General features: G+C 42.7%; 1 long non-coding RNA gene across 1 annotated transcript in view; it reads right to left on the bottom strand.

Annotated features, from left to right (window-relative positions):
* The window catches only part of LOC102159961, a 141825-nt gene that overhangs the window by 98573 nt on the left and 16282 nt on the right, over nucleotides 1-26970 (bottom strand). The window contains exon 2 of the long non-coding RNA XR_002339505.1: nucleotides 1059-1159. This is a non-coding gene — a long non-coding RNA (uncharacterized LOC102159961). The remainder of the gene's footprint in view (nucleotides 1-1058; nucleotides 1160-26970) is intronic.

Raw genomic sequence — 26970 nt, forward strand, 5'->3', positions numbered from 1 at the left:
TTTTCCGTGCTGCTACAGGGTCTCTTCTGACTGCTAAAATCTCCATCTTCTGAAGAGAAGAAAGCCAATTATATCTGGGATAGACACGCCAGTTTTGGACTCTGGAATATGACATTTTATCAGATATAACAGAACCATTATTTACTGCTCTGAAGAAACAGGTAGTATCAGTTATTACTGGTTGGTTAGGGTGAGGAAAAAAAGATCCAAGTCAACCATTAACTTGCTTTTAGTGCTCAACCTTTTATAAAAACAGCTACCAAAATCATATTTATTTTTTGACTTTGGGGTTGGAAGGGCCATCTGGAACCAGTGACTACTCAATGGAATTAACCAGAGAGAAAAGTCATCTGAAAGGTTCAAAGCCATCTCCTCAATTTCCAACAATGCTTGTTAACAGAAAAATTTTTGTGTCTCCACTAAATTCTTTCAATGCTCTTTTTTTTTCAATCTAAATCAAATCAGAGAGCATTCTTATGCAATCATCTGAATTCTATCCATTTAAAGCATAAATTAATTATGATCGAGTGGGAGTTTGGGGTTAGAAGAAAGAAACTATTACATTTAGAATGAATATGCAGTGAGATCCTACTATATAGCACAGGGAACTATTTCCAATCTTTTGGGATAGAGCATGATGGAAGACAATAAAATTAATGTGTGTGTGTGTGTGTCAAGGTCATATATACGTGTATGACTGGATCAGTCTGCTGTACAGCAGAAATTGGCACAACATTGTAAATCAACTATACTTTAATTTTTTTAATTACAAAAAAAAAAAAAGAGAAACACCTTAACTTGAAATCTAAAGAGCGAATGGCTGTAGCATAAAGACAAGAAAACAGCATAAATAAAGCTTAAGGCTTAAGATCATCCAGGAGAGCTGTAATCATTTTTAAGTCAATGTATCTCTGAATTAACATTTTACATAGCCAAGGCCTCTGCCCAAATATCTTGCACCCTCTCTGTGTCAATTTGGATAGTCTAAGATCTGCTTAGGTAACAAATAATCCTGAATCTCAGAGGCTGAGAAAAATATAAATTAATTTCTTACTCACACGGTATGCCCATCATGGGTCAACCGCAGCTAGGCTTCACCCTTTCTTCATTCTGGGATCAAGGTTAACGGAGCAGCCTTCATCTGAAACATTATTTGTTGCTAGGGAAGAAAATATTACAAAGAGGGAAAGGAAAGTATGATGAAGCAGGAAGTGGTTTTCCAAGCTTCTGTCCCAGAGTGACATGCATCACTTTAGATCATATTTCACTGCCCAAAGCAAGTCACATAATACGACCTGAGTTAAAGAGGGCAAAGATATGTAACCCTCTTCTAACCGATGATGGCTCTCCTTACCTCTAGTCTATTTCCTATCAAAGCCAGTTCCCCCATTGCTCCCTCAGGCCCTCTTCAAATCAGACCATATTCCACCTCTGCACAGAAATTTCTACAATTGAGCTCCTCCTGCTGGTATATGTATCAGCACTGGAGTATGTAGAAATGGGGCACGGGAGCTCTCCAGTAAACAAGGCGATTTTCTAAAATGCTGGTTTTACTTAAAGATTTAGAAATACATTTTTAATTAAAATGAACTTTCATACACAATTGGACAAATTAAAAATTAGTAGGAGTCTCTTTAAAATGTTGCTGTTTTGGAGTTCCCATTGTGGCACAGTGGAAATGAATCCAACTAGGAACCATGAAGTTGCAGGTTCAATCCCTGGCCTCATTCGGTAGGTTAAGTATCCGGTGTTGCCATGAGTTGTGGTGTAGGTCTCAGCCACGGCTCAGATCCTGCATTGCTGTGGCTGTGGTGCAGGCTGGCAGCTGTAGCTCCAATTTGACCCCTAGCCTGAGAACTTCCATATGCTGTAGGTGAAAAAAGAAAAAAAAAAAAAAAAAGAAGTTGGTGTTTGACCCCCAGAGTTGTGGAGATTAAGTGAGACAGTGTAGTTAAACCAGTGTATGGGGTAAATCCCAGTATATTGTATTAATGCTTTCTTCTTGTTTCCCTTTTATTTGAAATGTGTTTCTAGATATTGTTTAATCTGCTGAATAAAGCTCTGGTAGAAGAGAGAAATTTTTTTTCCAAAAATGGAAGGGAGAAAAGGTGAGTTGCTTTGGGGTTCTTGCTCAGGAAAGTCCAACAGCTGGAAATCTGATAGCTGCAATGTTCTCTATCACCTACCACCAAAGAATGAAAGGCTTTTATGAACTGGGAGTCTGGGATTGGCACAGGCACACTGAGGTATATGGAATGACTGGCCGACAGGGACCTTCTGTATAGCACGGAGAACTCTACCTGATATTCTGTGATAATCTATATGGGGAAAGAATCTGAAAAAGAATGGATGCGTATACATTTATAACTGAATCCCTTTGTCGTACAGCAGAAATTACCACATGGTCAACCAACTGTACTTCAATAAAACTTTAAAAAATGGGGGAAAAAAGTTGGTGTTTGAGTTGGGTCTCATTGGGCTACTCCACATCTCCTGTTGCCATGGGTGCAGGTTCATCCACTCTCAAGAATTTTTTAGCGGCAGAGGCTGAGAAGTACCAGGGCCTACACTATCTGGCACTTCCTGCCTCTCTAAGGTGGCAACATCCACTGTGCTGTCCCATAACCACATGTGACTATTGAGCACTTGCTTTGTGGCAACTGTGACCAGGGACCTGGATGTTTAATTTTATTTAAATTGATAGAGAACATTACCATCTTTGGTAGGCAGGATAATGGCCTTCCAAAGATGGCCATGTCTAAATCCCTGGAACATGTGGCTATGCTTTGTGACACGGCAAAGAGTAAGTGTGCTAATCAGTTGACCTTAAAATAGAGAGACTGTCCTGAGTCACCCATATGGGCCCAAGTCCAGAACCAATTTCCTTTCCTTGTTAGTACAACTGAGGTAAGCAGATGGATTCAAGCATCACTTGCTAAAAAAACCAAGGAGCTGGGAAAAATGAGTAACGAAAATGCACACAGAATGAGTCAGGGACACAAAGGAATCTGCTCCTAAGAATCTCAGCAAAAGTATAGAGGCATTTGCTGGGCCTGCATCGCCTCTTTTCTAGTAACGGCTCTTGACCCACAGACCACTGAGTGCAATGTACCCCCGTATTGCTTACTAGGGGTTCTTCTCTTTGGACTTCCCTGCACCTAGATCAAAATGGCTGCTTATTCTTGTTCCTCAAAACGGCAGGGCTCTCTGTGGAAGTATTCCATCAAAACACATCCTCCAGATTACAATCAGAGGGACAAGCCCAGTTCCGAGTTTCTCTCCCAGGATCTTCGCACCCTAAAGAACGATCGTACACCAGCTGGCCAGTTATCACGTCCACCCACTTGCTCATCTGGCCTGTGACTCACCCCACAGGTCCTCACCTCCCCCTTCCCCACATGGCCCACCCTTCAGGGAAGTGGTCTTTTATAATTAGAGTTCAATATTTAAAATTAGCTTATGCATTCAGTAACCAAAACACAAATAGAATGTAGTAGGTTATACTCTCACAAGGCCATTCCAGGGTGTTTATACAGGTCTTCCTAATATAGCAGCCTATTTAATAAGAATGATCCAAATATGTCTTAACTCTTTAGGATCTACAAGTGTGCCTCATACAAAATTGAACACACACTCTTACTTTTACCTGTAGAGATCCCCATCTGGCATTACTCTAAAGAAAATCTTGGCTTTTCCTGGTGGCCTAGTGGTTAAGGATTCAATGTTGTCACTGCTGTAGATGGAAATCGATCCCTGGTCCAGGAACTTTGGCATACCACGAGTGTGACCAAAAAAAAAAAATCTTTCTCCATAACGAAAACCATCAGACTATTAGATCATACAGATCTAACATTACTGGATTGAGAAAACAATGCAATTTCTAAAGGAGCTGATAATATGCACTATCCCTTAATGTCAAGGCCAAAGATGAAAATTCTGTATGAATGCATGAATCCATTAAGCAGGAGTCATTCTCAATTGTTAAGAAGCAAAGATCTGTACTCTTTATAGAAATTAGAAATGGCAGAAAATAACATCAACATTCATAACTGCTGCAATTAGGACCAATAAAAGTTTAAATCAAATTAAATTGAGAGTGATGATAATAAGAGTAATGAAATTTATGTAGCACCATGTGGCTCTATGTCCCCAAAGAAACCCCTGAGTCCATTATTTTACAAGATGAAGAAATCAATAGTCACTGCTTGCATTTTCCAGGACTACTGGACTAAGGATTCACCTGCACCAACAGAAACATAGATTAAATGTCATCCAATGTCATGCCTTTGCCTACTGCCTTTCTGGCTCCACCACAGTGGCACCCTGCCCCTCCGCTTCACCCCAACTACTGGGGGCCACGGTAGGTTGAGCCTAGGAAACACCTGCCTTCCTACTGGTTCTTTGTTTCACCTACCATTATTTGGCTCTGATGGGTCCCTATTTTGGGACACCTGACAGAACAAGAGTTAGCAAGGGCTTTTAAACTGAGATGTAAAGTTCCTACAATTTATCACATCTGTGGTGTCCGCAAAAATGTATTTGTAAAGGCTTATTTGAAGATCCCATCCTGTGTACATAATGCACTTTTTTTTTCTTTTTTTTCTTTTTTGCCTTTTTTTTCCATAGGGCCGCACCCGTGGCATATGTAGGTTCCCAGGCTAGGGGTTGAAACAGAGCTGTAGCCTCAGGCCTATGCAAGAGCCACAGCAACACAGGATCCAAGCCGCGTCTGTAACCTACACCACAGCTCACCGCAACGCCAGATCCTTAACCCACTGAGCAAGACCAGGGATTGAACCCGCAACCTCATGGTTCCTAGTCAGATTCATTAACCACTGAGCCAGGACGGGAACTCCTAATGCACCTTTCTCATAATCCTAAATTCCAAAACCAGTAGTGGTTATTTAAAAGCCAAATGACCAGTAGTGGTCATTTAAAGCCAAAATCTCCATGAAAATCTATTTCATGAAAATAGAAATAGATTTCTCCATGAAAATCTATATCAAACTTTCTACCCCCTAAAAAAATGTATTCAAAATTAGTTCTAATTTTTTTTTCATTCAATTTCAGGAGATATGCAAACCTATCACAGCCCAGCCAAACCCTTAAGGGACTTATGAATTAATTCCAAACTAAGAAACCTGCTTTAAGGTCTTTTTGCTTTTCCTTGATACACAGGATTAAAATTAACTGGCTTCACAGAAAGAGAAAGACAAATACTGTATGATCCCACTTATATGAAGATTCTGAAATAGTGGAATCACAGGAGCAGTGGTTGCCAGGGCCTGGGGGAAGGGTAGTGGGAGGTGATGGTCAAAGGGTGCAAGTTTCAGTTAGGCAAGATAAGTAAGTTCTAGAGACCTCCTATTCAGCACAGTGCCTCTAGCTAACAATTCTGTACTGCATCTTTAAAATTTGCTAAGAGGATAGATTCTTATGTTATTGTTCTTCTCACCAAAAAAATTAATAAAAGAAGTGGGAGGCAACATCGGGAGGAGATGGCTATGTTTATGGTCTTAATGGTGGCGACGATTTCATGGGTGTTCACTTGTCCTCAAACTCATTGAGTTGGATCCACTGAATATGTACAGCTTCTTACATATCAGTCATACTTCAGTAGTTTTGATTAACTACCTGCCCTCTCATTAGTGTCAGGGCTAAATTAATGTAGGTGTAGCTTATTAATGTTAATGTGTGTATCAGGCTATGTCAGGACAGCTGGACGCCTGGACCCCAGTCTTAGTATCATTCTTGGCCAGAAATGAGCTTTATGAGACACAATAAAGCTTCATGGAATTATCCCTGGATCTAAGTCTTATTCCGATTAACTAGTCTGTTCTGTCTCCTTCCCTATGTTGATATAACTTGTCTTGACCACATCTGGCAGGGAGATAAGGAGACACATACACAGAGAGCCCAGACTCTGGGCTGCCCCACCCCCAAGAACAAGGAGCACAGTAACAGTACCTCCCAAAAGGTGAAAGTGCCATATGCACCTAAGAAACAAACATAATAAGCCACAACTTATTTTTTTAATCAAAAGGAATATACGCTTTTATTTTTATTTTTTATCTCTTTGTCTTTCTATACTCTTTTTAATTGCACCTGACTGTCATTGAGTCAACTCCACACAAGTTGGAACTTCTCTACCTGGAGCCCCTTCCAGAACCAAGAAATCTGTGAAAGGATTCTCCCTCCTTCGTGGCCCTTTGTTTCAGGTGCATCTTTCAGAAGACTTAGGTACTCCTCCTCTCTTTTTTTTTTTTTGCCTTTCTGCCTTTTCTAGGGCCGCTCCCGTGGCATATGGATGTTCCCAGGCCAGGGGTCCAATCGGAGCTGTAGCCGCCAGTCTATACCAGAGCCACAGCAACGCAGGATCCAAGCCTCATCTGGGATCTACAGCATAGCTCACGGCAACGCCGGATCCCCAACCCACTGAGCAAGGCCAGGGATCGAACCCACAACCTCACGGTTCCCAGTCGGATTCCTTAACCACTGAGCCATGACAGGAACTCCTCCTCCTCTCTTCTTGACCCAGATTTGAAGTCAAGTATGAAGAAATTGTGGGTGACGAGGTCAGAAAGGTGGAGAGTGAGAAGACGAGATCGTGATGCCCCTCCCACACATGAAGTTCTCAGCCCAGGATAAAGTGGTGGCAAGAGAAGGATGGGAGGTTTCTCAGGAACATGTAGCATCACCAGCAAGATTCTTTAATATAATATCCATAGTAACATCTCCCTGCCTCCTCTCTTCTTAGCTGTCAGATCACTCTAAATGACTCTGGTTATTAACATCACATTTGTGTGGCATTTCAAGTCTTTGCAGGGAAACATTAAATACACAGGCAAGAAATAAGATCTAAGGCATCATAGCCAAGACATGGAAGCAACCTAAATGTCCACTGACAGATGAAGGGATTAAGAAGATGTACCTATATACAATGGAATACTACTCAGCCATTAAAAAGGAATGAGAAAATGCCTTTTGCAGCAAGATGGATGCAACTATTATACTAAGTCAGAAACAGACAAGAGATGACATCACTTATATGTGGAATCTAGAATATACACAAATGAACCTATCTACAAAACAGAAATAGACTCACAGGCATAGAAACAGACTTGTGGTTGCCAAGGGGCAGAAGACTTGTGGGATGGATGGAGCGTTTGGGGATGGTAGATGCAAACTATTACATTTAGAATGGGTAAGCAATGAGGTCCTACTGTATAGCACAGGGAACGATAGCCAATCTCTTGGGATAGAATATGATGGAAGAGGGTATGAGAAAAAGAATGTGTGTGTGTGTGTGTGTGTGTGTGTGTGTGTGTGTGTGTGTGTGTGTGTGAGTGGGTCACTATGCTGTACAGCAGAATTTGGCACAACACTGTAAATCAACTATAATTTTTTTTTTAAAGAGACAAAGATAGAAGACATAGGACAAGCAAAAAAGGGTAACAAGGGAGCTCAAAGGGTACAAGTAGGTGAAACCAACAGGAGTGCTGAAAGGAGTCTGTCCCTACAGATCCACAAGGCATCAGAAAGCCCTGCGGTGAGTGTTGCTTTGAGGATCAAATTTAAGTGAAGCCATTTGTGAAAGAATAAAGCTTATGCTCATATAAAAGATGTGTCCCCGCCCAGAACTCCATCCCCTATACATGGACGCTGATTATTTCAAGGCTTTATACTAAATTCCACCCCAAATTTTCAAAACTAAATCTATTTCATTTAACTTTAAGAATTAACTTTAAAAGCTTCACATACACTCAGGTGGTATCATAAAAAAATAAACAAAAAGGGTATTGCTGCACCAAAAGATTTAAGAATTCCTGGTCTGGAATGCATTGAGAGCAATAGTTCTCAACCCTGGTTGCATATTGGAATCCCCTGGGAGCCATTCCTAAAAAGTTTTCATTTGTTTGTTTGTTTGTTTTTAATGATTTTTATTTTTTTCTATGATAGCTGGTTTACAGAGGTCTGTCAATTTTCCACTGTACAGCCTGGTGACCCAGTTACACATACATGCATACATTCTTTTTTTCTCACATTATCATGCTCCATCATAAGTGACCAGACATAGTTTCCCAGTGCTACACAGCAGGATCTCATTGCTAATCCATTCCAAAGGCGATAGTCTGCATCTATTAACCCCAAGCAGCTGATCCATCCCACTCCCTCCCCCTCCCCTTGGCAACATTCCTAGAAAGTTTTATTTAATCTTGATGCCTGATACCCAGGCATCAGTACTGTCAACTCAGTTCGGGAAGGTTTTATAACAAATGTGTACATAAATTTTTTTATGGCTCCACCCACAGCCTATGGAAGATCCCAGGCCAGGGACTGAATCCGAGCCACAGCTGTGACAACACCAGATCTTTAACCCACTGCACCGGGCCAGGGATCAAACCCACACGTCCGCAGCAACCCCAGCCACTGCAGTTGGATTCTGCACCATGGAGTAAACGCCTACCTGTGCTCTTTTTTAATTTCTCAAGAACTGTTCCCACATGCCTTTTTCTCTTGCTTTCTCACTTAAGGTTTCTATATCCTTTTTTTTTTTTTTTTTTTTTTTTTGTCTATTTTGCCATTTATTCGGCCGCTCTTGCGGCATATGGAGTTCCCAGGCTAGGGGTCTAATCGAAGCTGTAGCCACCGGCCTACGCCAGAGCCACAGCAACGTGGGATCCGAGCCACGTCTGCGACCTACACCACAGCTCACCGCAATGCCGGATCGTTAACCCACTGAGCAAGGCCAGGGATCGAACCCGCAACCTCATGGTTCCTAGTCGGATTTGTTAACCACTGTGCCACGACGGGAACTCCAAGGTTTCTATATCCTGAAGAGAGCAGGATGAGAGGAAAAATGCGAAGTGGGTCTTTCCCCAGAGGCAGAACATTTCCCAGAGTGGTGAGCAGGAGATGGCTTTGAGGGCAAAGATGAGACGCAAGATATGGGTCCCTCCTCGATCCGCATCCCTGCTCACACCTGCCCACAATCTTAAAAAAAGGATGTGATCACTGAAACTCATTTCCATCCCCATTATTCCTGCATTATCATTGCTTCTAAATGCCATTTTTCTGTAATTACCCCTGCCTAAAAAGAAAGAGGAGACAGAAAGGCTAATGCAACATACCAGGAGAAACACTAACACAGGGCATGGGCCGGTCCCATTAGCTTCATTGTGGTGGTATGTTATAAAATGCAAATTGCAGAAAGGGGGTAGTAATTTGTTAATAAATATGTTAATTAGGCAGAGTAAATGCCATATTGCATGGAGGGAGGACGGAATTCACTGAATGTAAACTTCATGCACAGCAGATTTCAGGGGGCGAAACTAATAAAACTACCTTTATGTTGTATATTGCTGCTCTTTAGCATAAACAGCTAATAACCAATTTACATTAACGGCATGGGCACAAATGTAAATTAGCTCCTTTTTGGTTTACATTACTGCAATGGAATCCTACCACCAAAGTGTTGCATTTGGCGATTTCATTAAGGGAAAGATCTGAGAACCCGATACAGTCCTAGGGCCTGCTTCAAGGAATTTTAATACGAAACCAAAATTACACTGCACATCCTTGTTCACCACGTGGGAATTTCCAGAAAGGGCCCTGTTATCAAATATTTTCCCCATCCACGGCTATGTCCACAACCCCGGGCTCCTGTGGGTGTTCAAAGCATCCTGCTTGCCAAAAAATGCCTCCCGAGCCCTGGGCTGCAACAATACGGTCTTGTGCAACAGCAGCCTGGACTTCTGCTTGACTTTCTTCGCTTGCCGACCGGTAGCTGCCCTAACTTGACAACAAACAAAGAGACCCTTGTCCGGGATGGACTTTCACAGGTCCAGGTGGCTGGAGGAAGGAAGAGAGAGGGACCTCCAGGGCCTTCTGAGTCTGTGTCCCTACTAGCCACAAAGACGGAATGCAGAAGCTAACAACACGCATTTGTGCTGCCTGCACCAGTGGAAGTTTTCCATTTCTGGCTTCATTCATCTGAGACCTCTCCAACTCACAGGGTCTTTCTTTAGTCATGCTGTGCAAGCAGCCACTGTAGAGCCCCAAAGTTCATTTTCCTACACACTTCAGTGTGTTGCCAGAGGTGCAATAAATCATGAAGCAATTTCCAATTTTGTTATGCCCTACTTGATAAGGACGGGATGCATTCTTTCGCCCAATATACATGTTTTTAAACATGAGGATTAGAAGCAGGAACACGTCTCTTGATGCACAGTGAAATTTTAACCTTCCTTTTCGAGAGACATTGACGCCTGCAGGTCCTATTAGAATAAAACATCAACTTGGGCTTTCCTGAGTTTGGATCTTGGGTCCAGAAACTGCCTATAGGCCTCTCTGCTGCTGAACACCTCCTAAGATAAGTTGTTTGGTTTTTTTTTTGTTTTTTTTTTTAACAACTTCAGCAAATAATTTCTTTCAGATGAAGTATAAGTTGTTGGGGCAGTTTTACTCTGAATTAAGCTGCATTTTTTAAAGGTACAGAATAAGATGCACACGTATTTAAATTCTCATCCAGTCATATTCTTGGAGAAGGATAAAGAGACGTTGGTACCCCTTCCACAACTTTTAATTCAAATACTTTCCATGTTAGTCTACTGCAATGGCAAATTCATCTAATTCTAGTAGGTTGGATTGCTTTGGTTTGGAGCCTTCTTCGGATATTGAGTCAGGACTCAGAATTTAGCTAATAACAACTAGCCATCCATATTCATTCATTCTCTTGCTGTTTTGTCTATACTCACAATGATAATAACACATCTCTTGAGGTCATCGTGAAGTTTAACTAAGAGGATATACATCACTAACTGGCCACCACCACAGTAATGTTTTAGGCAGTAATCATTGATGGAGACTAAAACTAGTAGGTGATGGTCGTGGCTCAGGGGTTAACGAATCTGACTAGCATCCATGAGGACGAAGGTTCGATCCCTGGCCTTGCTCAGTGGGTTAAGGATCTGGTGTTGCTAGGAGCTATGTGTAGGTCACAGACATGACTCAGATCCTGCGTTGCTGTAGCTGTGGTGTAGGCCAGCAGCTACAGCTCTGATTTGACCCCTATCCTGGGAACCTCCATATACCACAGGTGCGGCCCTAAAAATCCAAAAAGATTTTAAAAAATAAAGTAAAACGAGTAGGTGAAAATTGGGTGAGAATTAGGGTATGACGTAATCTCAAAGAACATCCCCAGTAGGAAAAGGAAGAAGAAAGTAGGAAATGCACCAGTGCAACAAGGACCAAAAGAAGCCAGAGAGCCAGGTCCTCTGCTCTGGTCCCATAAACAAAGTTCAGCACAAGCCGCACACAGACTCAGACTTTCATTTTGGCTCAAATTTCTGCCACCATGAGACACACACGTGCAAGGAAGTTGAATGCCTGCAGATACAGAGGAGACTTAATACGAAGCAACAGGAAAAGCATAGATTTGAGGTGGAAGTCCTAGGTTTAAATCCCAGCCCCACCTCTTGCTGGAAGCACGTCTTCTGAAAGAAACGGATGTCATCGATAAGTAAATCAATATAATTCCAAAATCTAATGATTGCCTATTACACACATACAGCACTCCGGGATGAGTCTTTTTTATTATTTAAAGATAAATGTTAAAATGATACTTACCATCACATTGGAGAACGAGCAGGCAATATCTAGGAAAGTTTAAAATGTGCACATCCCATGACTGGGCAGTTTCACACCAGGATATATACCTTAGAAAAACTCACATGCTAACATGAGGAGGCATGTACAAGATTGCTCATGACAGTATTGCTTGGGGTAGCAAAAACTGAAAACAGGAGTTCCCGTCATGGTTCAGCAGTGACGAACCTGACTAGTATCCATGAGGACACAGATTTGATCCCTGGCCTCGATCAGCGGGTTAAGGATCCAGCGTTGCTGTGGCTATGGTGTAGGCTGGCAGCTACAGCTCCAATTCGACCCCTAGCCTGGAAACTTCCACATGCCATGGGCATGGTCCTAAAAGATTTTAAAAAAAATTGAAAGCAATCTCATTATCCATCAGAAAGAAAGCTAATGTATAGTTTGTGATATATTCATATAATGGAATATCAGACAGCTATAAAAATGAATAAACTATAGCTATATGTCTCCATATGGACGACTTTTATTTACAAAGTGAAAAATCATATGCCCAAAGAACACAGAGATTTCACACATGTTTTTTTAAAAGCATTACTATACATTGTTTCAGATATATAGATATATCATGAAAGTATAAAAAGGGTACATGGGAACCAAATTCAGTAAAGTAGTTATTTCTTGGAAGGAGATGGAATCAGGAAGAGGTATTAAAATGTTTGAGTGACAAGAGTATTAAGTATAAAGATATATTAGTATAAAGGACATTTATACTTATTTGCTTTATTTATTAAATCAAAGAATGGAAATACACATGTTTGTGGCATTATTCTTCATAAATGATACACTTTTTTGTATGTTTTAAATATCTAATTACTAATTGCCTAATTTTCAAACAAAATACATGCACAGAAAACCTCTGGACAGCATCAGGGAAGCTATTGCCAGTATTGCCTTTGGAGAGTGGAACTAGGGCCTGGGTGGAGGGGCAAGATTCACCTGTCACTATCGTACAGTTTCGTTATTGCACATTTGAATTGGACTGTTTGAACTTATACCATGTGTAAAGGCTATTCGCATAATAATTTTTCTAAGCAAACATGGGTCATTTGATACTTCTTCACTCAACTTTTACATTAATGCTGGTCTAACTCACTGCCATGTGCATTTAAGCAATAGGTGAGCTTGGCTCCCCATCTCAGGAAAAGTGACATTAACATTGTAGAGAGCTAAGGGCCACAGGGGTCATGAACTCAAGGGACACCACTACGGATTTCATTCTATAGATAATGTTTTATAATCCCTCTGTAAAATCCTATTTCATGTCTGTGATCTTATGACCCTTCAGGACAGTGGAAGAAAGCGTCTCAGTATATTACTTTGTGGTAATGACCATTAAGATTTGAGGCCACGAAACAAAGCCTAGAGTTATTTCAAATTCAGTTCAGTTCACTTCGACAAATGTTTCTTGAACTCCTACTCTGTTAGAGGCTATGGTACAAACAGGAATAAGACATAAGGTCACACCATTGAGGACAGATTCTTATATTCTAATAAAGTATAATCGGCCTTACTTTATCTTTAAAATTAGTCATCTAGATTTACCGGGTTTTGGGAGCAGATACTAAGCATTATGGTTTACTGTCTCTCTTCCTTCAACCCATCAGTGCCTTCCAAAATTACCTCCATTGTTCTCAAGGTGTGAGGAATTGTCCATACTATGGAAGCAACTCACAAAGACTAGTCAGATGTGCACAATGATTAATATTGCAATCGAATAAATCTTACAACCAAGTTGATATGGCACATGTTTGATGATACACATAATCATTATCATGCAGCCTAGTAATTAAGGATAATTAGTAAATAATTCATGTGAATTATTGTAATTGACACAGCTCTGCAGTTAAGCCAAGATTTCTGGGGTCAGCTAAGTGGAGTAAGAAGAATTTAGTTGGCCCAACTGAAAACCCCTCCAAACAGCCAATACAGAGGAACCCAAGCTTTTTCTTGCCTCTCGAGATCAGCTACTGTCTTGTGTTTCCTAGGAGCTCCAAGCAGACAGCCAAACCCACCCCATCCCCTGCAAGGATTCCAACTCTGACACTGCTGAGGTTTACAGTTGGACTTGGTTTCCTTCAGGGAGTGGGGTTTTCATCCATTTATGGAGGGGAGGGGGGAAGTCAACAAAATTAGCTCAGACCTCAGGCTTCAGACCAGAAGCTTGTGAAAGAAAAGGAAGGAAGCAGGACTAACCCCTCCCTTCAGCACCGAAGGGGCCAGAAGTGGCTTTGCAAAGGGTTGTGGCTTCAACTTTCCTTTACCACTCCCTTCTTAAGGCCAGACCCACATTGAGGGAAAACATTAAGGGATGTGATTCCAAAAAAAGCCTCCTGCCTGAAGTTTCTCCCCTGAAATTCTCCTAATTAGAGAGGTAGGCAGATTAGTGCTCTGAGTGCACCAGGGGCCCTGAATCCTTAGCATCTCCCATCTCTGCATAGTATTGTTTATTCAGCTTGGTTTCCCTTAGTTGGTTGAGGTTTACATGAGAAATCATTCTGGAGCAAAGGAATATGGCAGAAAACAGCACCTAGGACTGAGCAATTGGTCACTGGTTACCTTAGCAGCAGAGAATAGAGCCCAAAACATAGAAGAGAAACTAAAACATATAGGTTCCTTTAAAGGAATATCTTGGAACCCACAGGCAGTACTAGAGCATGACTTGTGTCTTATCTTGCAGCCCTTCTCAGCTCATTGTGTAATGAAAAGCCCTTTGAGAATCCTGTTTGCTGAACTCAGAGCCTCAGCGAGCCTTGTGTTCCAACAGTGCTGAGGCTAGTGTAGGTCTTTTAGGCCTATTCTGGTGCTTATCTGCTCATCTTGGTTATTATCCCAGACTTAGTCACTCTCTTTGTGTGGGTATGACATCCATGTGTATGGACAAGGACTAGACTTCAGGTGTCTAGTGCCTTTGGGCTTATTGCACTGACAATGCCAACTAATTTGCCTGTGTTCTGGATGCCCAATGGAAATACTACAGTGACCTAGAAGCCCCTGGGAAAGCACTAAGGAAAGGATAACCATTCTAGGAATGTTGGGAAGCACAGTTCTAAAATACTGGAAAGGCAGTGGGGAGTTAAGTTCCATAGGAGAGATAAGAGAAGAGCTAAGTTCCATAGGAGAGAAATCAGTGTTGGCCCTCTATGACAAGTCACCTGTTCCAAGGGTCTTCTAGGCATGGACCATAATGGGTCCACAAGAAGCAACTAAACAGTTCCTCAGGTGCACAGCCGGAACACTAGCTCCGTGGGATGTTCATCGAGCCAGTGATCAAGTAAATTTTGGAGCCTTTGGTTTAAATAAATGTGGATGTACTTTCCTATTACAGGACTTCTCAGAGCCTTTGATATGTCATTAAAGAATATGGAAACCCATGAAAGGAGCAGGATATTCAATGTTTCCCAAACTCAGAAGATAATTTTGTAGAAGGCAGGTTCATATTTTCTCCCCGTCCTTTCTCTTTTCCCTTCCAGGTTAGAAGGAAAAGGCAGGTTCTACTCTTTCTTGCCTCAGGAGAGAGCCATGGCAGGGTATCTTGATTTTTTATTTTCACATTAAACAGGATTAGAGGAAAGAGAGACACCAGGGGTGCATGCTCACTATTTCCTCTCAGTCCCCCGCATTAGATGTTTGAGTTTCCTACCTCACCAAAGGCCCCATGCCCCAAGCACAGTAAAACAGCATCAGGGACCCCATCTGAAGGGACTATGGTTGAGAAGTGGGCACCTCCTCAGAAATCAGTGTAGATAGGTATCCCAACGCCTAGGTATCTGCAAGACCACAGAATCCTGCTGTGACTCCTTGAAGGGAGAAAAGGAAGGAACTCCAAGTATGTCCAAGTTAAAATTTCTCATCATTCTGGAGGAATGGCAGATAAGAGGGTTTTTTTGTTTGTTTGCTCTCTTTTTAGGGCCGCACTCAAAGCATATGGAGATTCCCAGGCTAGGGGTCGAATCAGAGCTGCAGCTGCTGGCCTATGCCACAGCCACAGCCACGCCAGATCCGAGCCATGTCTGTGACCTACACCACAGCTCATGGCAATGCCAGATCCTTAACCCACTGATCGAGGCCAGGAATCGAACCTGCAACCTCACGGCTCCTAGTCAGATTAGTTTCCACTGCACCACAATGGGAACTCCCAGATAAGAGTTAAAATGAATCTGATTCACGGAAAATAAGGAAAAGCAATATTTCCCCCATGTGACTAAGTTTTCACACCAAAATTCCTACCTGCCACATGTATTTGCCATGGAGCCTCTTTTTTGTTAAGTATCTCACAGGACTAGTTTCTATAGAACACACATAAGAAGATATTGGGGTCAATTATCCCATCTTGGAAGAGACAAGCCCTGATCAATATTCTTGACCTGAGAACTGTTGCCTCTATTGAAAAGCTTTGGTCTCCAAGCCCATCTGGAAATGAGTATCCAGATCCCTCTGGTAACATCCAGAATGAACAGAGGGCTGGAAACCTTTCCAAGAAATATGTTTGTGGGAATTATGATGTTTGAAACTCCATTCTTTGAAAAAGTAGGTTTGACTGTCTAGTGAATGGCTCAAATATTTAACAAAAACCCTAGGGAACACCCAAATGGTGCACCCTGGAATAGAAGGAAACCTCCAAGGGCAAAAATTGCTCTTCCCAAGAGCTCGCTCAGCCAGCTCCCCTCAATCAATGAGCACCAACACAAGCAATGAAACTCATTCCCTACCCTCACTGGGGACCTTGGCTTTGGCTGCTCTCCATTCAGCCGAAGTGTGGGAAGATCAAAGGAGATGACCCTCAGAAGGCATTTAGCAGAGTCCCCACTATGGTACAGTGGGTTAATGATCTGGTTTGTCTCTATGGAGGTGCAGGTTCAATCCCTGACTTGGCACAGTGTTAAGGATTGGCATTGCTAGAGCTGTGGCATAGGTGGCAGCTCTGGCTCAGATTCGATCCCTGCCCCAAGAACTTCTATATGCCATGAGTGCAGCTGAAAAAGAAAAAAAAAAAAAAAAAAGAAGGCATTTAGCAGAGGACCTGGTCTGTGGCAAACACATCTGGTGATGGTGGTTATAGTGCTCAGAGTGGAACCACATGCAACCAAACAGTAGATGGATTTTTCTCTTGTCACAAAGTAGGGGAAGACACTAGCTATAGTTTAGGGACATTGAAATTCGAGTGTTAGGGGAGTTCCCATGTGCTGCAGCAGGAATGAATCCAACTAGGAACCATGAGGTTGCAGGTTCAAGCCCTGGCCTTGCTCAGTGGGTTAAGGATATGGCATTGCCCTGAGCTGAGGTGTAGGTCATAGACATGGCTCAGATCCCGCGCTGCTGTTGCTGTGGTGTAAACCCAGTGGCTACAGCTCTGATTCAACTCCTAGCCTGGGAACTTCCATGTGCCTTGAGTGTGGCCCTAAAAAGCAAAAAAAAGAAAAAATTATAAAATTAAAAAAAATAGAAATTGGAGTGCTATTAAAGTTATAGGAAAAGGAACAAGGATATCTGGGCTGGCAGCCTACCAACACAGGTCAGCCCCTAACTATAGAAGGAAGAATATCTGATTAATTTCTACCTTCTAATTTCTATCTTCTAGACTATCACTGCTAATGACTTTAGATGTTATCACTCATCTGTCAGAAATAAATCTTTGGGCACCTAGAAACTGCAAATGAAGGAAAGGCTCTAGTAAGATGAATTCCTATGTTTTTGGATGACCTCTCAAGCCTGCATGAGATATGACAGCATAAACATCTCTGAACCAGTGGCTAAAGAGCTAATATTTTTTAAAGTTAATTTCTTGATCTTTGGAATCTCTTAAAAGTAGAGCAATGCCTTGCCCTCTTCCCAATTCAAACTACTCCTAGAAAACAATCCTTCTACAACTATAGAACCACTGAGAATTAATATTATTTTTAATAGGAATGACACGATCTCCATTTTTCCATCTTTGCTGACTCCCCCCAGTGGTTTTCTTGCCTTCATGAGCCACCATGACCTGCTCATTTCCATCCAGGGCAGCCATCTGGCACGAAGTCGTGAAGAAAGATATGGCCCTTTCAGAAATCTCCCTCCCTGGAGTTCCCGTCGTGGCGCAGTGGTTAACGAATCCGACTAGGAACCATGAGGTTGCAGGTTTGGTCCCTGCCCTTGCTCAGTGGGTTAATGATCTGGCATTGCTGTGAGCTGCGGTGTAGGTTGCAGACGCGGCTCGGATCCTGCGTTGCTGTCTCTGGCGTAGGCTGGCAGCTACAGCTCCGATTAGACCCCTAGCCTGGGAATCTCCATGTGCCACGGGAGCGGCCCAAGAAACGGCAAAAAGACAAAAAAAGAAAAAAGAAAAAAGAAATCTCCCTCCCACACGAGGTATGTGAAAGGGAGAATTTGGTATTTTCAGCTTTTAAGTCTTTTTTATCAGAAATCTCTCATTATCTCTCTCATCTCTTCTGAGGAACATGCCACCACATCAATAATTTTATGGCTTCCCTTGGAATTCAAAGTACATTTAAAAGCCATACATTTTCTTCTAGGACCACCTCTCTTCAAAGCTGAAGAGTCCCACACAAATTGTCTACAAAGCAGTTCAGCTAGTGACTCATTTCCATTGTGCAGAATCTCAGCTACCATACTGGCTTTCATTGAATCGTATCTAGTATTTGTTTCTTTGATGACTACTTGGTTAAAAATCAAACATATAAGAAGGTACTCAATGACCCTTTAACAAGAGGGTAGAGAGCACTGAGGTCCAGAAATCACACCAGGTCTGCTCACATCCTAGCTCTGCCATCTACCAGCTCAAAGATCTGACCAATTTACCTTATTTTCTCTGTGCTTCACTTTCCTTATCTACAAAACAGAAATAAAGGACTCATCTCAAAGAACTGCTATGTGGATTAAACATGTGCTAAGTAAGTGCTAAGCAAAACACTGGCATATAGCAAGCACTCGAATTTTAGTTTAAGTAATATTAATATTAGTAACATTGATTGTTACTATAAGACAAACAATTGTATCATTCCTGAATGCATTATTCTATGGATGATTATATAAATTACTCCGTTCTTTACACAGTTACTGATTTTCACTATACGTTTTGGTGCTGCACCACTACATTGATTCTGCCTGAGAAATACCAGTACTTCAAATCTCTCCATTTTTACCTATTTGCTCCTTGGTTTCCACCCACACGTGCGAACAGCAAATGCCAAAAGCACACCTAGTACTGAGAATTCAGTTTTACAATCATTCAGCACAGGCCTTGGAGAAAGGACTCTACCCATCACTGACTTGAGGACCCTTCTGAGGCTGCATCGCCCCTCGTCGTACAGCTGCTGTGTTTACTGTTAGTGTAATAAAGCAATCCATGCAATGAATGCACCTCTACAACATATTTTCATGCTGAGGCTGTCATGCTTAGCATAATACAAAGGAAACCAAGTATAGTCAAGTTGATCGTACTTCTGAGAAAAAGAAAATAGTTCAAACTGGGGAAGAAATGGTTTATATATATACACACACATATATATAGAGAGAGAGAGAGTAAACATTTGTTACCTATGCAACCAGCAATAGGGAGATGATTAGATAAATGATGATGCATCAACTTAATGACACATTATGGTGCAATTTTAAAATAATTATGACTGCGCAGCAACACAGAGTTTAGTGAAAAAACAGATGCAAAATTTTGTATAGTTCATTACTGCATGGTGTGAAAGAAACAATGGGAAATCTAAAAGTCATCAGTAGTTAAATACATTACAATTCATATATGCTAGCAAAATTATGCAGTCACATTAAAAAGAATAAGGAAGATCTATAGGCACTGACATTAGAAAGTCTCTAACATATAATGCTAAGTAGAAACACAAGTCCTAGGTTCAACACATGAAATAAGATCCCATTAAATCCAGCTGGAGTGTGTGTATATGCGAGTCCATACAGTGTGTGTACAGATTCAAAGGTCTGAGGTTACCTACTTAATGTGGATGGGGTTGTCTGCGGTGAAGAATTTGATGGCTAAGAAAAACTAATGTCCATTCTATATTCCTCTATGCTGCTGGAACTTTTCATAAGTAGCACTATTACTTTGATATTTTTAATAATTTTAAGGCTTTGTACTATTATTACACTTAGGTTTAAAAAATGCTTACATAAGGACTGGAGAAAAGGCAGTTTATATGTTGGAGTGCAGGAGTGTCAATAGTTCTTTGTATTACAGTTGATTTCCTTTATTGGGTGGGAAACAAATCAAAATTTGAGTATAGTTAGGGCCACTAGGTATTAATTATCCACTGCAGGGGTGGCTCTTGACCTGCTGGTGCCCCATCCCCTGGTGGCTGAGAGTGTCAGCAGATAACTCACAGCTGCCCCCTTCTCCATTCTCCAGAGAGCTACTTCACGTCCCTACACCACCCTAGGAGCAGACCTCACAAACTGACTACATGGGGAATATCAAAGCCAATCCCCTCCCCACCACCACCCCGCCACCCTGCCTCAAGGTGGGGCCACCTCTGTGGTGTGCTTGTCCAGCAGCCCTCCCTGCGGGATCAGGCTGAAGCCAGAGTACATGGAGACCACACCCTTGGTCCTTGCTTAGCTTTCCCCCCTGCTGTATGAGTCAGGGTTCTCCAGGGGAGAGAGATTTTTTTCTCATAAGGACTTGACTCACACAACTGTGTTGGCCAAGAAGTCCCAAACTCTGCAGTCGCCAAGCTGGAAACCCAGGAGATCCAATAGTCCAGGTCCATTTCAAGTCTGCATCTGCAGGCAGAAGACTGATGCCCCAACTCAAAGACAATAAGGCAGTGAAAGAAAATTCTCCCCCTCAGCCTTTTATGTTCTATTTAGACCTTCAATAGGTGAGGCCCAACCCCACTAGGGAGAGCAATCTGCTTTTCCTCAGCTACCCATTCAACTGTTAATCCCGTCCAGAAGTATGTCATGGACACACCTGGAATAATGTCTAACCAAATATCCGCAGTTTATACTTTCAAGGATCATTTCTACAGTTTGATCTCATCTCTTCCAATATCTGGTCACTCTGTGGTCTCCTCAAGTTGACACATAAAATTCACAATTACCCCTGTCCTATCCTTTCTTCTTTCATATGCCTTCTCCTAAGAACACTCCACTGATTAATCCCTTAAATAAGAATCCCCATCTCAGGTTCTACTTCTGGGGAATGACTTCGATAGCCAAATACGGGCCAAGAACTTTAAGCACCAATCTGCATTATTCAATTCTCGTGGCATAAGCTGGAAGGTGGGAGGTTAGTTGTCATAGTAATTAACAGCATGGACTTTGAAATGAGATATATCTCATCTCAAGATGTGGGTTTAAAATATATATCTTAGCAGAATAACCTTAAGCCAGTTACATAAACTCCCTCAAGCTCAGTTTCTTCATCTGTAAAATGGGGCAAATTATGGTCCTCTAATACTTAAGTGATTTGTTGGGAGGACTAAACTGGCCTCTCAATAAGTGAGTGGAAGGAGATAATGCAACACAAGGTTCACATATCAGTCTTGGGTACAGAGTAAAATCTCAATAAATTTTGTCTACCAGTACTCAGGTATCAGTTAAAGACTATCTCCTTGAAGTCTAGGTCAACTTGGATAGAAACTTGAAAACCTATGAAAATCCAGAGTTCCCATCATGGCTCAGTGGAAATCAATCTGACTAGCATCTATGAGGACGCAGGTTCTATCCCTGTCGTCACTCAGTGGGTTAAGGATCCAGTATTGCCATGAGCTGTGGTGTAGGTCGCAGCCAAGGCTCAGATCCTGCATTGCTGTGGCTGTAGCATAGGACAGCGGCTACAGTTTCAATTGGACCCCTAGCCTGGGAACCTACATATGCCACAGGTGTGGCCCTAAAAGACAAAAGAGACAAAAAAAAAAAAAAAGAAAGAAAGAAAAAAGGGAGTTCCTGCTGTGGCTCAGCAGGTTAAGAACCCGACATAGTGTCCATTAGGATGTGGGTTCAATTCCTGGCCTCACTCAGTGGGTTAAAGATCTGGCATTGCTGACACCTACAGGATTGGTCATGGTTGCAGCTTGGATCCAAGGTTGCTGTGGCTGTGGCATAGGCCTGCAGCTACAGCTCCAATTTGACTCCTAGCCTAGGAACTTCCATATGCCAGAAGTGCGGCCATAAAAAGAAAAAGAAAAAAAGAGAGAGAGAGAGACCTATGAAAATCCAAAGTTCTCACCAGCTTTCTGCCAATTCCCAAGGGCTTCCATTCTCCTCTGTCTCCTGGGCACCTGTGTCATCTCATTGATCCAGACCCCTCTCCACTTGTATAACATACACACCTAGCTTCTATGAACCATTAGTGAGTTTGGCAAACTTCGTCAAAACTTGAGCCGGGAGCAGGGGAAGGCAAACAGATGCGCTCAGGTCATGGAGACCATCACAGCCACACACCCCACTTGAATAAATCAGGGAGCGGCACGGTTTTTAACATACTCTTCGCTCTCCCCCATCACACCAGCTTCACCTTGCATTTCACCAGCCTCAGTGTCTTCCTTCCTCCCTCCTTACTGGCTCCTTTCACCTCTCTCCTTGCCCCATTCTTTGTCCCATTTGAAAACAATGCCATTCTCCCAGGACCCACCTACTCCCCTGAACTCTCATTCCCAGACTTTGACAACAAAATCCAAGGCACAAAGCAGAACAGGGGTCTTCCTTTTACCAGAACTGCCTTCGCTGGAAAGGAGCTTTCATTTTAAAAGTGAAATTTGGGAGTTCCCTGGTGGCTCAGCCGCTTAAGGATTCAGAGTTGTCACTACTGTGATACAGGTTCAATCCCTGCCCGGGAACTTCCACATGCCATGGGCACAGCCAAAATAATAATACTAATGATAATAACAATGAAATTTGGGTTTCTATAACACTAGGTGTATAAATCCCAATGACAATGAATTTTTAGCATCATTTTACCTATGAGGAAATTGAGACCAAAAGAGACTAGACCCCCTGGGCCAAGTCAAAGGGTAAAGATAGGATTTGAACTCAGGTCTGCTGAATTCCACGGCCAGACATCTCAAATGCTGCACTACCAAAAAATTCCAGAAGGCCATTTGGCAATATTCAAGTCTGTGGCAACAGTCTGGACCTGAACTTGAGCCAGCTCTCCCTCAGAGATATGCCAGTGCTTCCAAGGGACTTGGGCAAAATCACGTGAATTATTCAGCACAAGCTATCAATCCCATTACAGAAACAATGCAACAAACATAATCCACCATCTTCTATGAAAAGTGATTTTGATATTCATTTGAGATGCCCTATTCTTTTCATTTTATTTCTTCAGACAAGCTATTTGTGCATATGAGCTTGCAAAACCTCTTTTATTTGGTATCATAGAATATAATAACTCTGTGCATAATGAAAGTGCTCAGTGGGTATTTGATGATTAACTGAATGAGTGGCAATGACGATGTTCCAGGAATGTGCAGCAGAGGCCAGGTCATGGGAGGTGCTGTTGTTGAAGGGATTTTAATCCTGAAGAAAATGAATTCATTCTTCATTACTTAATCACGATCCTACAGACCCAAACGCAAGTTCATATCACCATTATCTCCACAAAGATTAATTTATCCCAATAGACATTTTTCTTTTTTCTTCAGTGAAACTTCTTAGTCACTGAGTTATTTCAGGCCCTAACCAAAAAATATAAATAAATATATAAAGACTGTTCAAATGACAGTGAGCTAAATCAAGGCTTGAGTAGTGTTCACCTAAAATAAGAACTGAAGGTCAACATCAATTTGTATTTCACATCTGTATTTGTGTTTCAAAGCAAGCACCACAATTCTGGAGACATTTGCAAAGAAACATCTGGTAGCCAAAATTTTTTTGGCCACACCTGTAACATATGGAAGTTCCCAGGCCAGGGATCAAATTCAAGCTGCAGCTGCAACCTATGCCACAGCTGCAGCAACACCAGATCCTTAACCCACTGTACCACAGTGGGAACTTCCAGTGGCCAGATTTTGAATTTTGAGACTCCAAAGTGAAAATTTGCAAAGGGACCTCTCTGTAAGACCACTGCTCCCTAAAATGTCCTTAGAGCCCATCAGACCTTTGGAGAATTTCCTGAAAATTACAAGTACCTTTAGATAGTTACGGGCTTGGAAGAATTTTCCCATGACATTCAGCCTCTTTTCATCTCAAATATGCCACAGATCAGTTGTGTGGCTTCGAATAAGTCATTAAATGGCTATAAGCCTCAGTCTCCTGCTGGGTAAAATGAGGGCTGGCACTCATGCTCCTTAGAGCTCCTAGTGTTAATATTTCATGATTCAATCAAGCTCAAAAGGTAGGCAAATGCTAACACCTAGAATTGGCCTTAGATGTAAAGGCACATTTCTGGAAGCTAGAACAGTTGGTGGCAGGGCCACCAGACCTCCATCTCTGGACTCAGGCTTATCCTAAGCTGTTGGGAGGGGCTCCATATACGAAGAGCAGAGGCTGTCATCCAAGCCTTGTGTGCGAGCAGGCAGCACAGCCTTCCCCTCCCCCCAGAAGTGACGTCTTCTTAATGCTTTCAAAGGACTGTTCGGGGCTCCTCTAAAAGGAAAAGCAAAGTTTAATGAAAAATGTACTTTTGCGAGTTCCCGTCGTGGCATAGCAGAAATGACCCCAACTAGGAACCACAAGGTTTTGGGTTTGATCTCTGGCCTCTCTCAGTGGGTTAAGGATCCGGTGTTGCCGTGAGCTGTGGTGTAGGTTGCAGATCTGGCGTGGCTGTGGCTGTGGCTGGCAGCTGTAGCTCCAATTCCACCCCTAGCCTGGGAACCTCCATATGCTGCAGGTGCGGCCCTAAAAAGGAAAAAAAAAAAAATGTACTTTTGGGTACCAGCCTATCTGCTAAGAGAATGGAAAGCCCAGATACAAGAGGGTCTGTAATTTCTTATTCATCTCTCTCAACTGAATGATAACAGCAAAGCCAACTTAAAAAAAAAATGAAAGAACTGTCCCCTTAGATTTTGTGAGAGAAATCGATGTAGGACATAAAGAACACTTATTGGTGAGCAGGACTCAGAAAATACTGAGAATCCTATTCAGATATATATCATTTCAAAGGTTTTTCTGATGTGTGTCAGGCCTCCTGACTATCCGGCCTCCACAGGCTCTCCCACCAGCTGGACCATAACTCTTTCCTCCTGTTTTAAGCCTTTTTTTTTTTTTTTTTTTTTTTTTTTTTTTTTTTTTTTTGTCTTTTTGCCATTTCTTGGGCCGCTTTCACGGCATATGGAGGGTCCCAGGCTGGAGGTCGAATCGGAGCTGTAGCCACCAGCCTACGCCAGAGCCACAGCAACACAGGATCCGAGCCGCGTCTGCAACCTACACCACAGCTCACGGCAACGCCGGATCATTAACCCACTGAGCAAGGCCAGGGACCGAACCCACAACCTCATGGCTCCTAGTCAGATTCGTTAACCACTGCGCCACAACGGGAACTCCCTTAAGCCTCTTTCTTAACCCTGGTGCCTCAGATAAACCTGGGAAGAGTCAGGAGAAATCCAGACCACACAGCAAATGAGCCCAGCCTGACACACCTTAGACTGAGGTGCGGAGAAGCCAGAGGACCCAAGAGGGATGGTAAGAGGGGCAGAATGTGGTCCCTCACATCCCCCACTCACTCTGCTGTGCATCTCACACTGTTTGGGGCCACATCAGGAGCACCCAGAACCCAGTTCCAGGAAATCCAACTCTTTTCTGGGATATCAGGGAAGGCTTCTTGAGGAATTGACATTGAAGCTGAAGGCTAAGCAGTGAGGAATCAGGCCCAGAAGGGTAATCCAGCACATGCCAAGAGGTCCGGAGTGCTTAGGAAACAGACAGAAGAGCCACGTGGCTGGAAAACAGTTCTCAGGATACAGTGGCTCTAGATGAAGTTGGAGGGGTGGGCAGAGGCCAGATTGAACAGGACCTTTTGCTTACATTGGGTTCCCCTGAATCAGGCCATGAGCCGGGACTTGAATGCAAGTGGTTTATTGGAGGCATCGCATTCAAGGAGCGGGACCATGAGACGGGAAGGGAAGAGAAGATACACAGGGTGCGTGAGGGAGCCGTTTACACTGTGTGAGACTGGGCTCCATCCCCGGGGGAACCTCTGAAGACTTCAGCACACACCTCAGAGTTCTGCCCATTGAGGGCCAGCAGAAGTGGGATGTTTATCCACCAACTCTTGTCCATCCCTGGTTGGGACCCATGACATTAACCCCCTGGGGCATCCTGCCTAGCTGGCTGATAGTCAAAAACCTCAAGGAGAGACAATCACAGTAGAAAACTGTCCCTGGGATACAGGTATAGTGAGTTTCAAGGAGGCACGGGCAGAACACCCACAGCACCTGCTGCAGCCTTGCAGACAAGTGGTAAAGGTGAGGACTCTGGATTTTAGTCTAGGTGTGATAGGAAGCCACTGAAGGGGATTCCTAGCCGCTGAAGCCAGACATGACCACTTTCCAGGGTAGAACAGAAGGTGGTTGTTCTCATGTGGAGAACAGAGAGAGGGAGGGTGCAGCACAGAGTGGTTTTACAGTCATTCTTTCTATAAAACTAGTGTAGTTCAAGGTTAAGCAGTGCTCTCACCCATTTCTCATAGAGGCTGACCCCAAGCATCTCTGGACCTTATCTCCTCTTTCAACCATCACTTCCTAAAATCTCCCTCCCCTTTTCTTTCCCATAGATGCTGAATCCTTTCATCTCTGACTATTCAGCTTTAGTCTCTTCCAGAAAAACACTTGGCCCAAGCTTATCCCTCACCTAATTAACCACAATTTCTCATTTACACAAGGAGGAGGTCCTACCTCGCCTTATTGCAACACTCTACATCCACCAGTAAATGAGAACAGAGGACGAAGATTAGACTTTCAAAAAGCACGTGAAGCAGTATTGAGCTAGAGGGTCTGGGTTCAAAGTCCAGCTCTCCCACTTACTCCCTAGGTGACCTGTGACAAATTACTTAACTTCACGGAAGCTATAAAATAGGGACAAAACTTCTTCCACCAAGAGTAGTGAGAAATACACGTGACACTGCAGGCACAAGCGCCTGGCACATAAGTGATCAATGAGTGAGTGTCCATTGCAATCACTATGATTAACATGTAATGAATATTCAAGTGTGTCCTTACCCGCATCTCCTTATGAGATCAGAAAGAAAATGAAGGTGAAACACATACACACACACACCCTTTTGTATATTCTGAGGACCTCTCTGGTTTGGAGGCATCCAAGCCAAGGTTTTCACCCATTATTCTGAAAAATTATGCATTGGCTATATGCATTCTTCCCTGAAATCTAAGAAAT

Source organism: Sus scrofa, chromosome 16 (genome assembly GCF_000003025.6).
Source record: "Sus scrofa isolate TJ Tabasco breed Duroc chromosome 16, Sscrofa11.1, whole genome shotgun sequence".
Taxonomy (NCBI): domain Eukaryota; kingdom Metazoa; phylum Chordata; class Mammalia; order Artiodactyla; family Suidae; genus Sus; species Sus scrofa.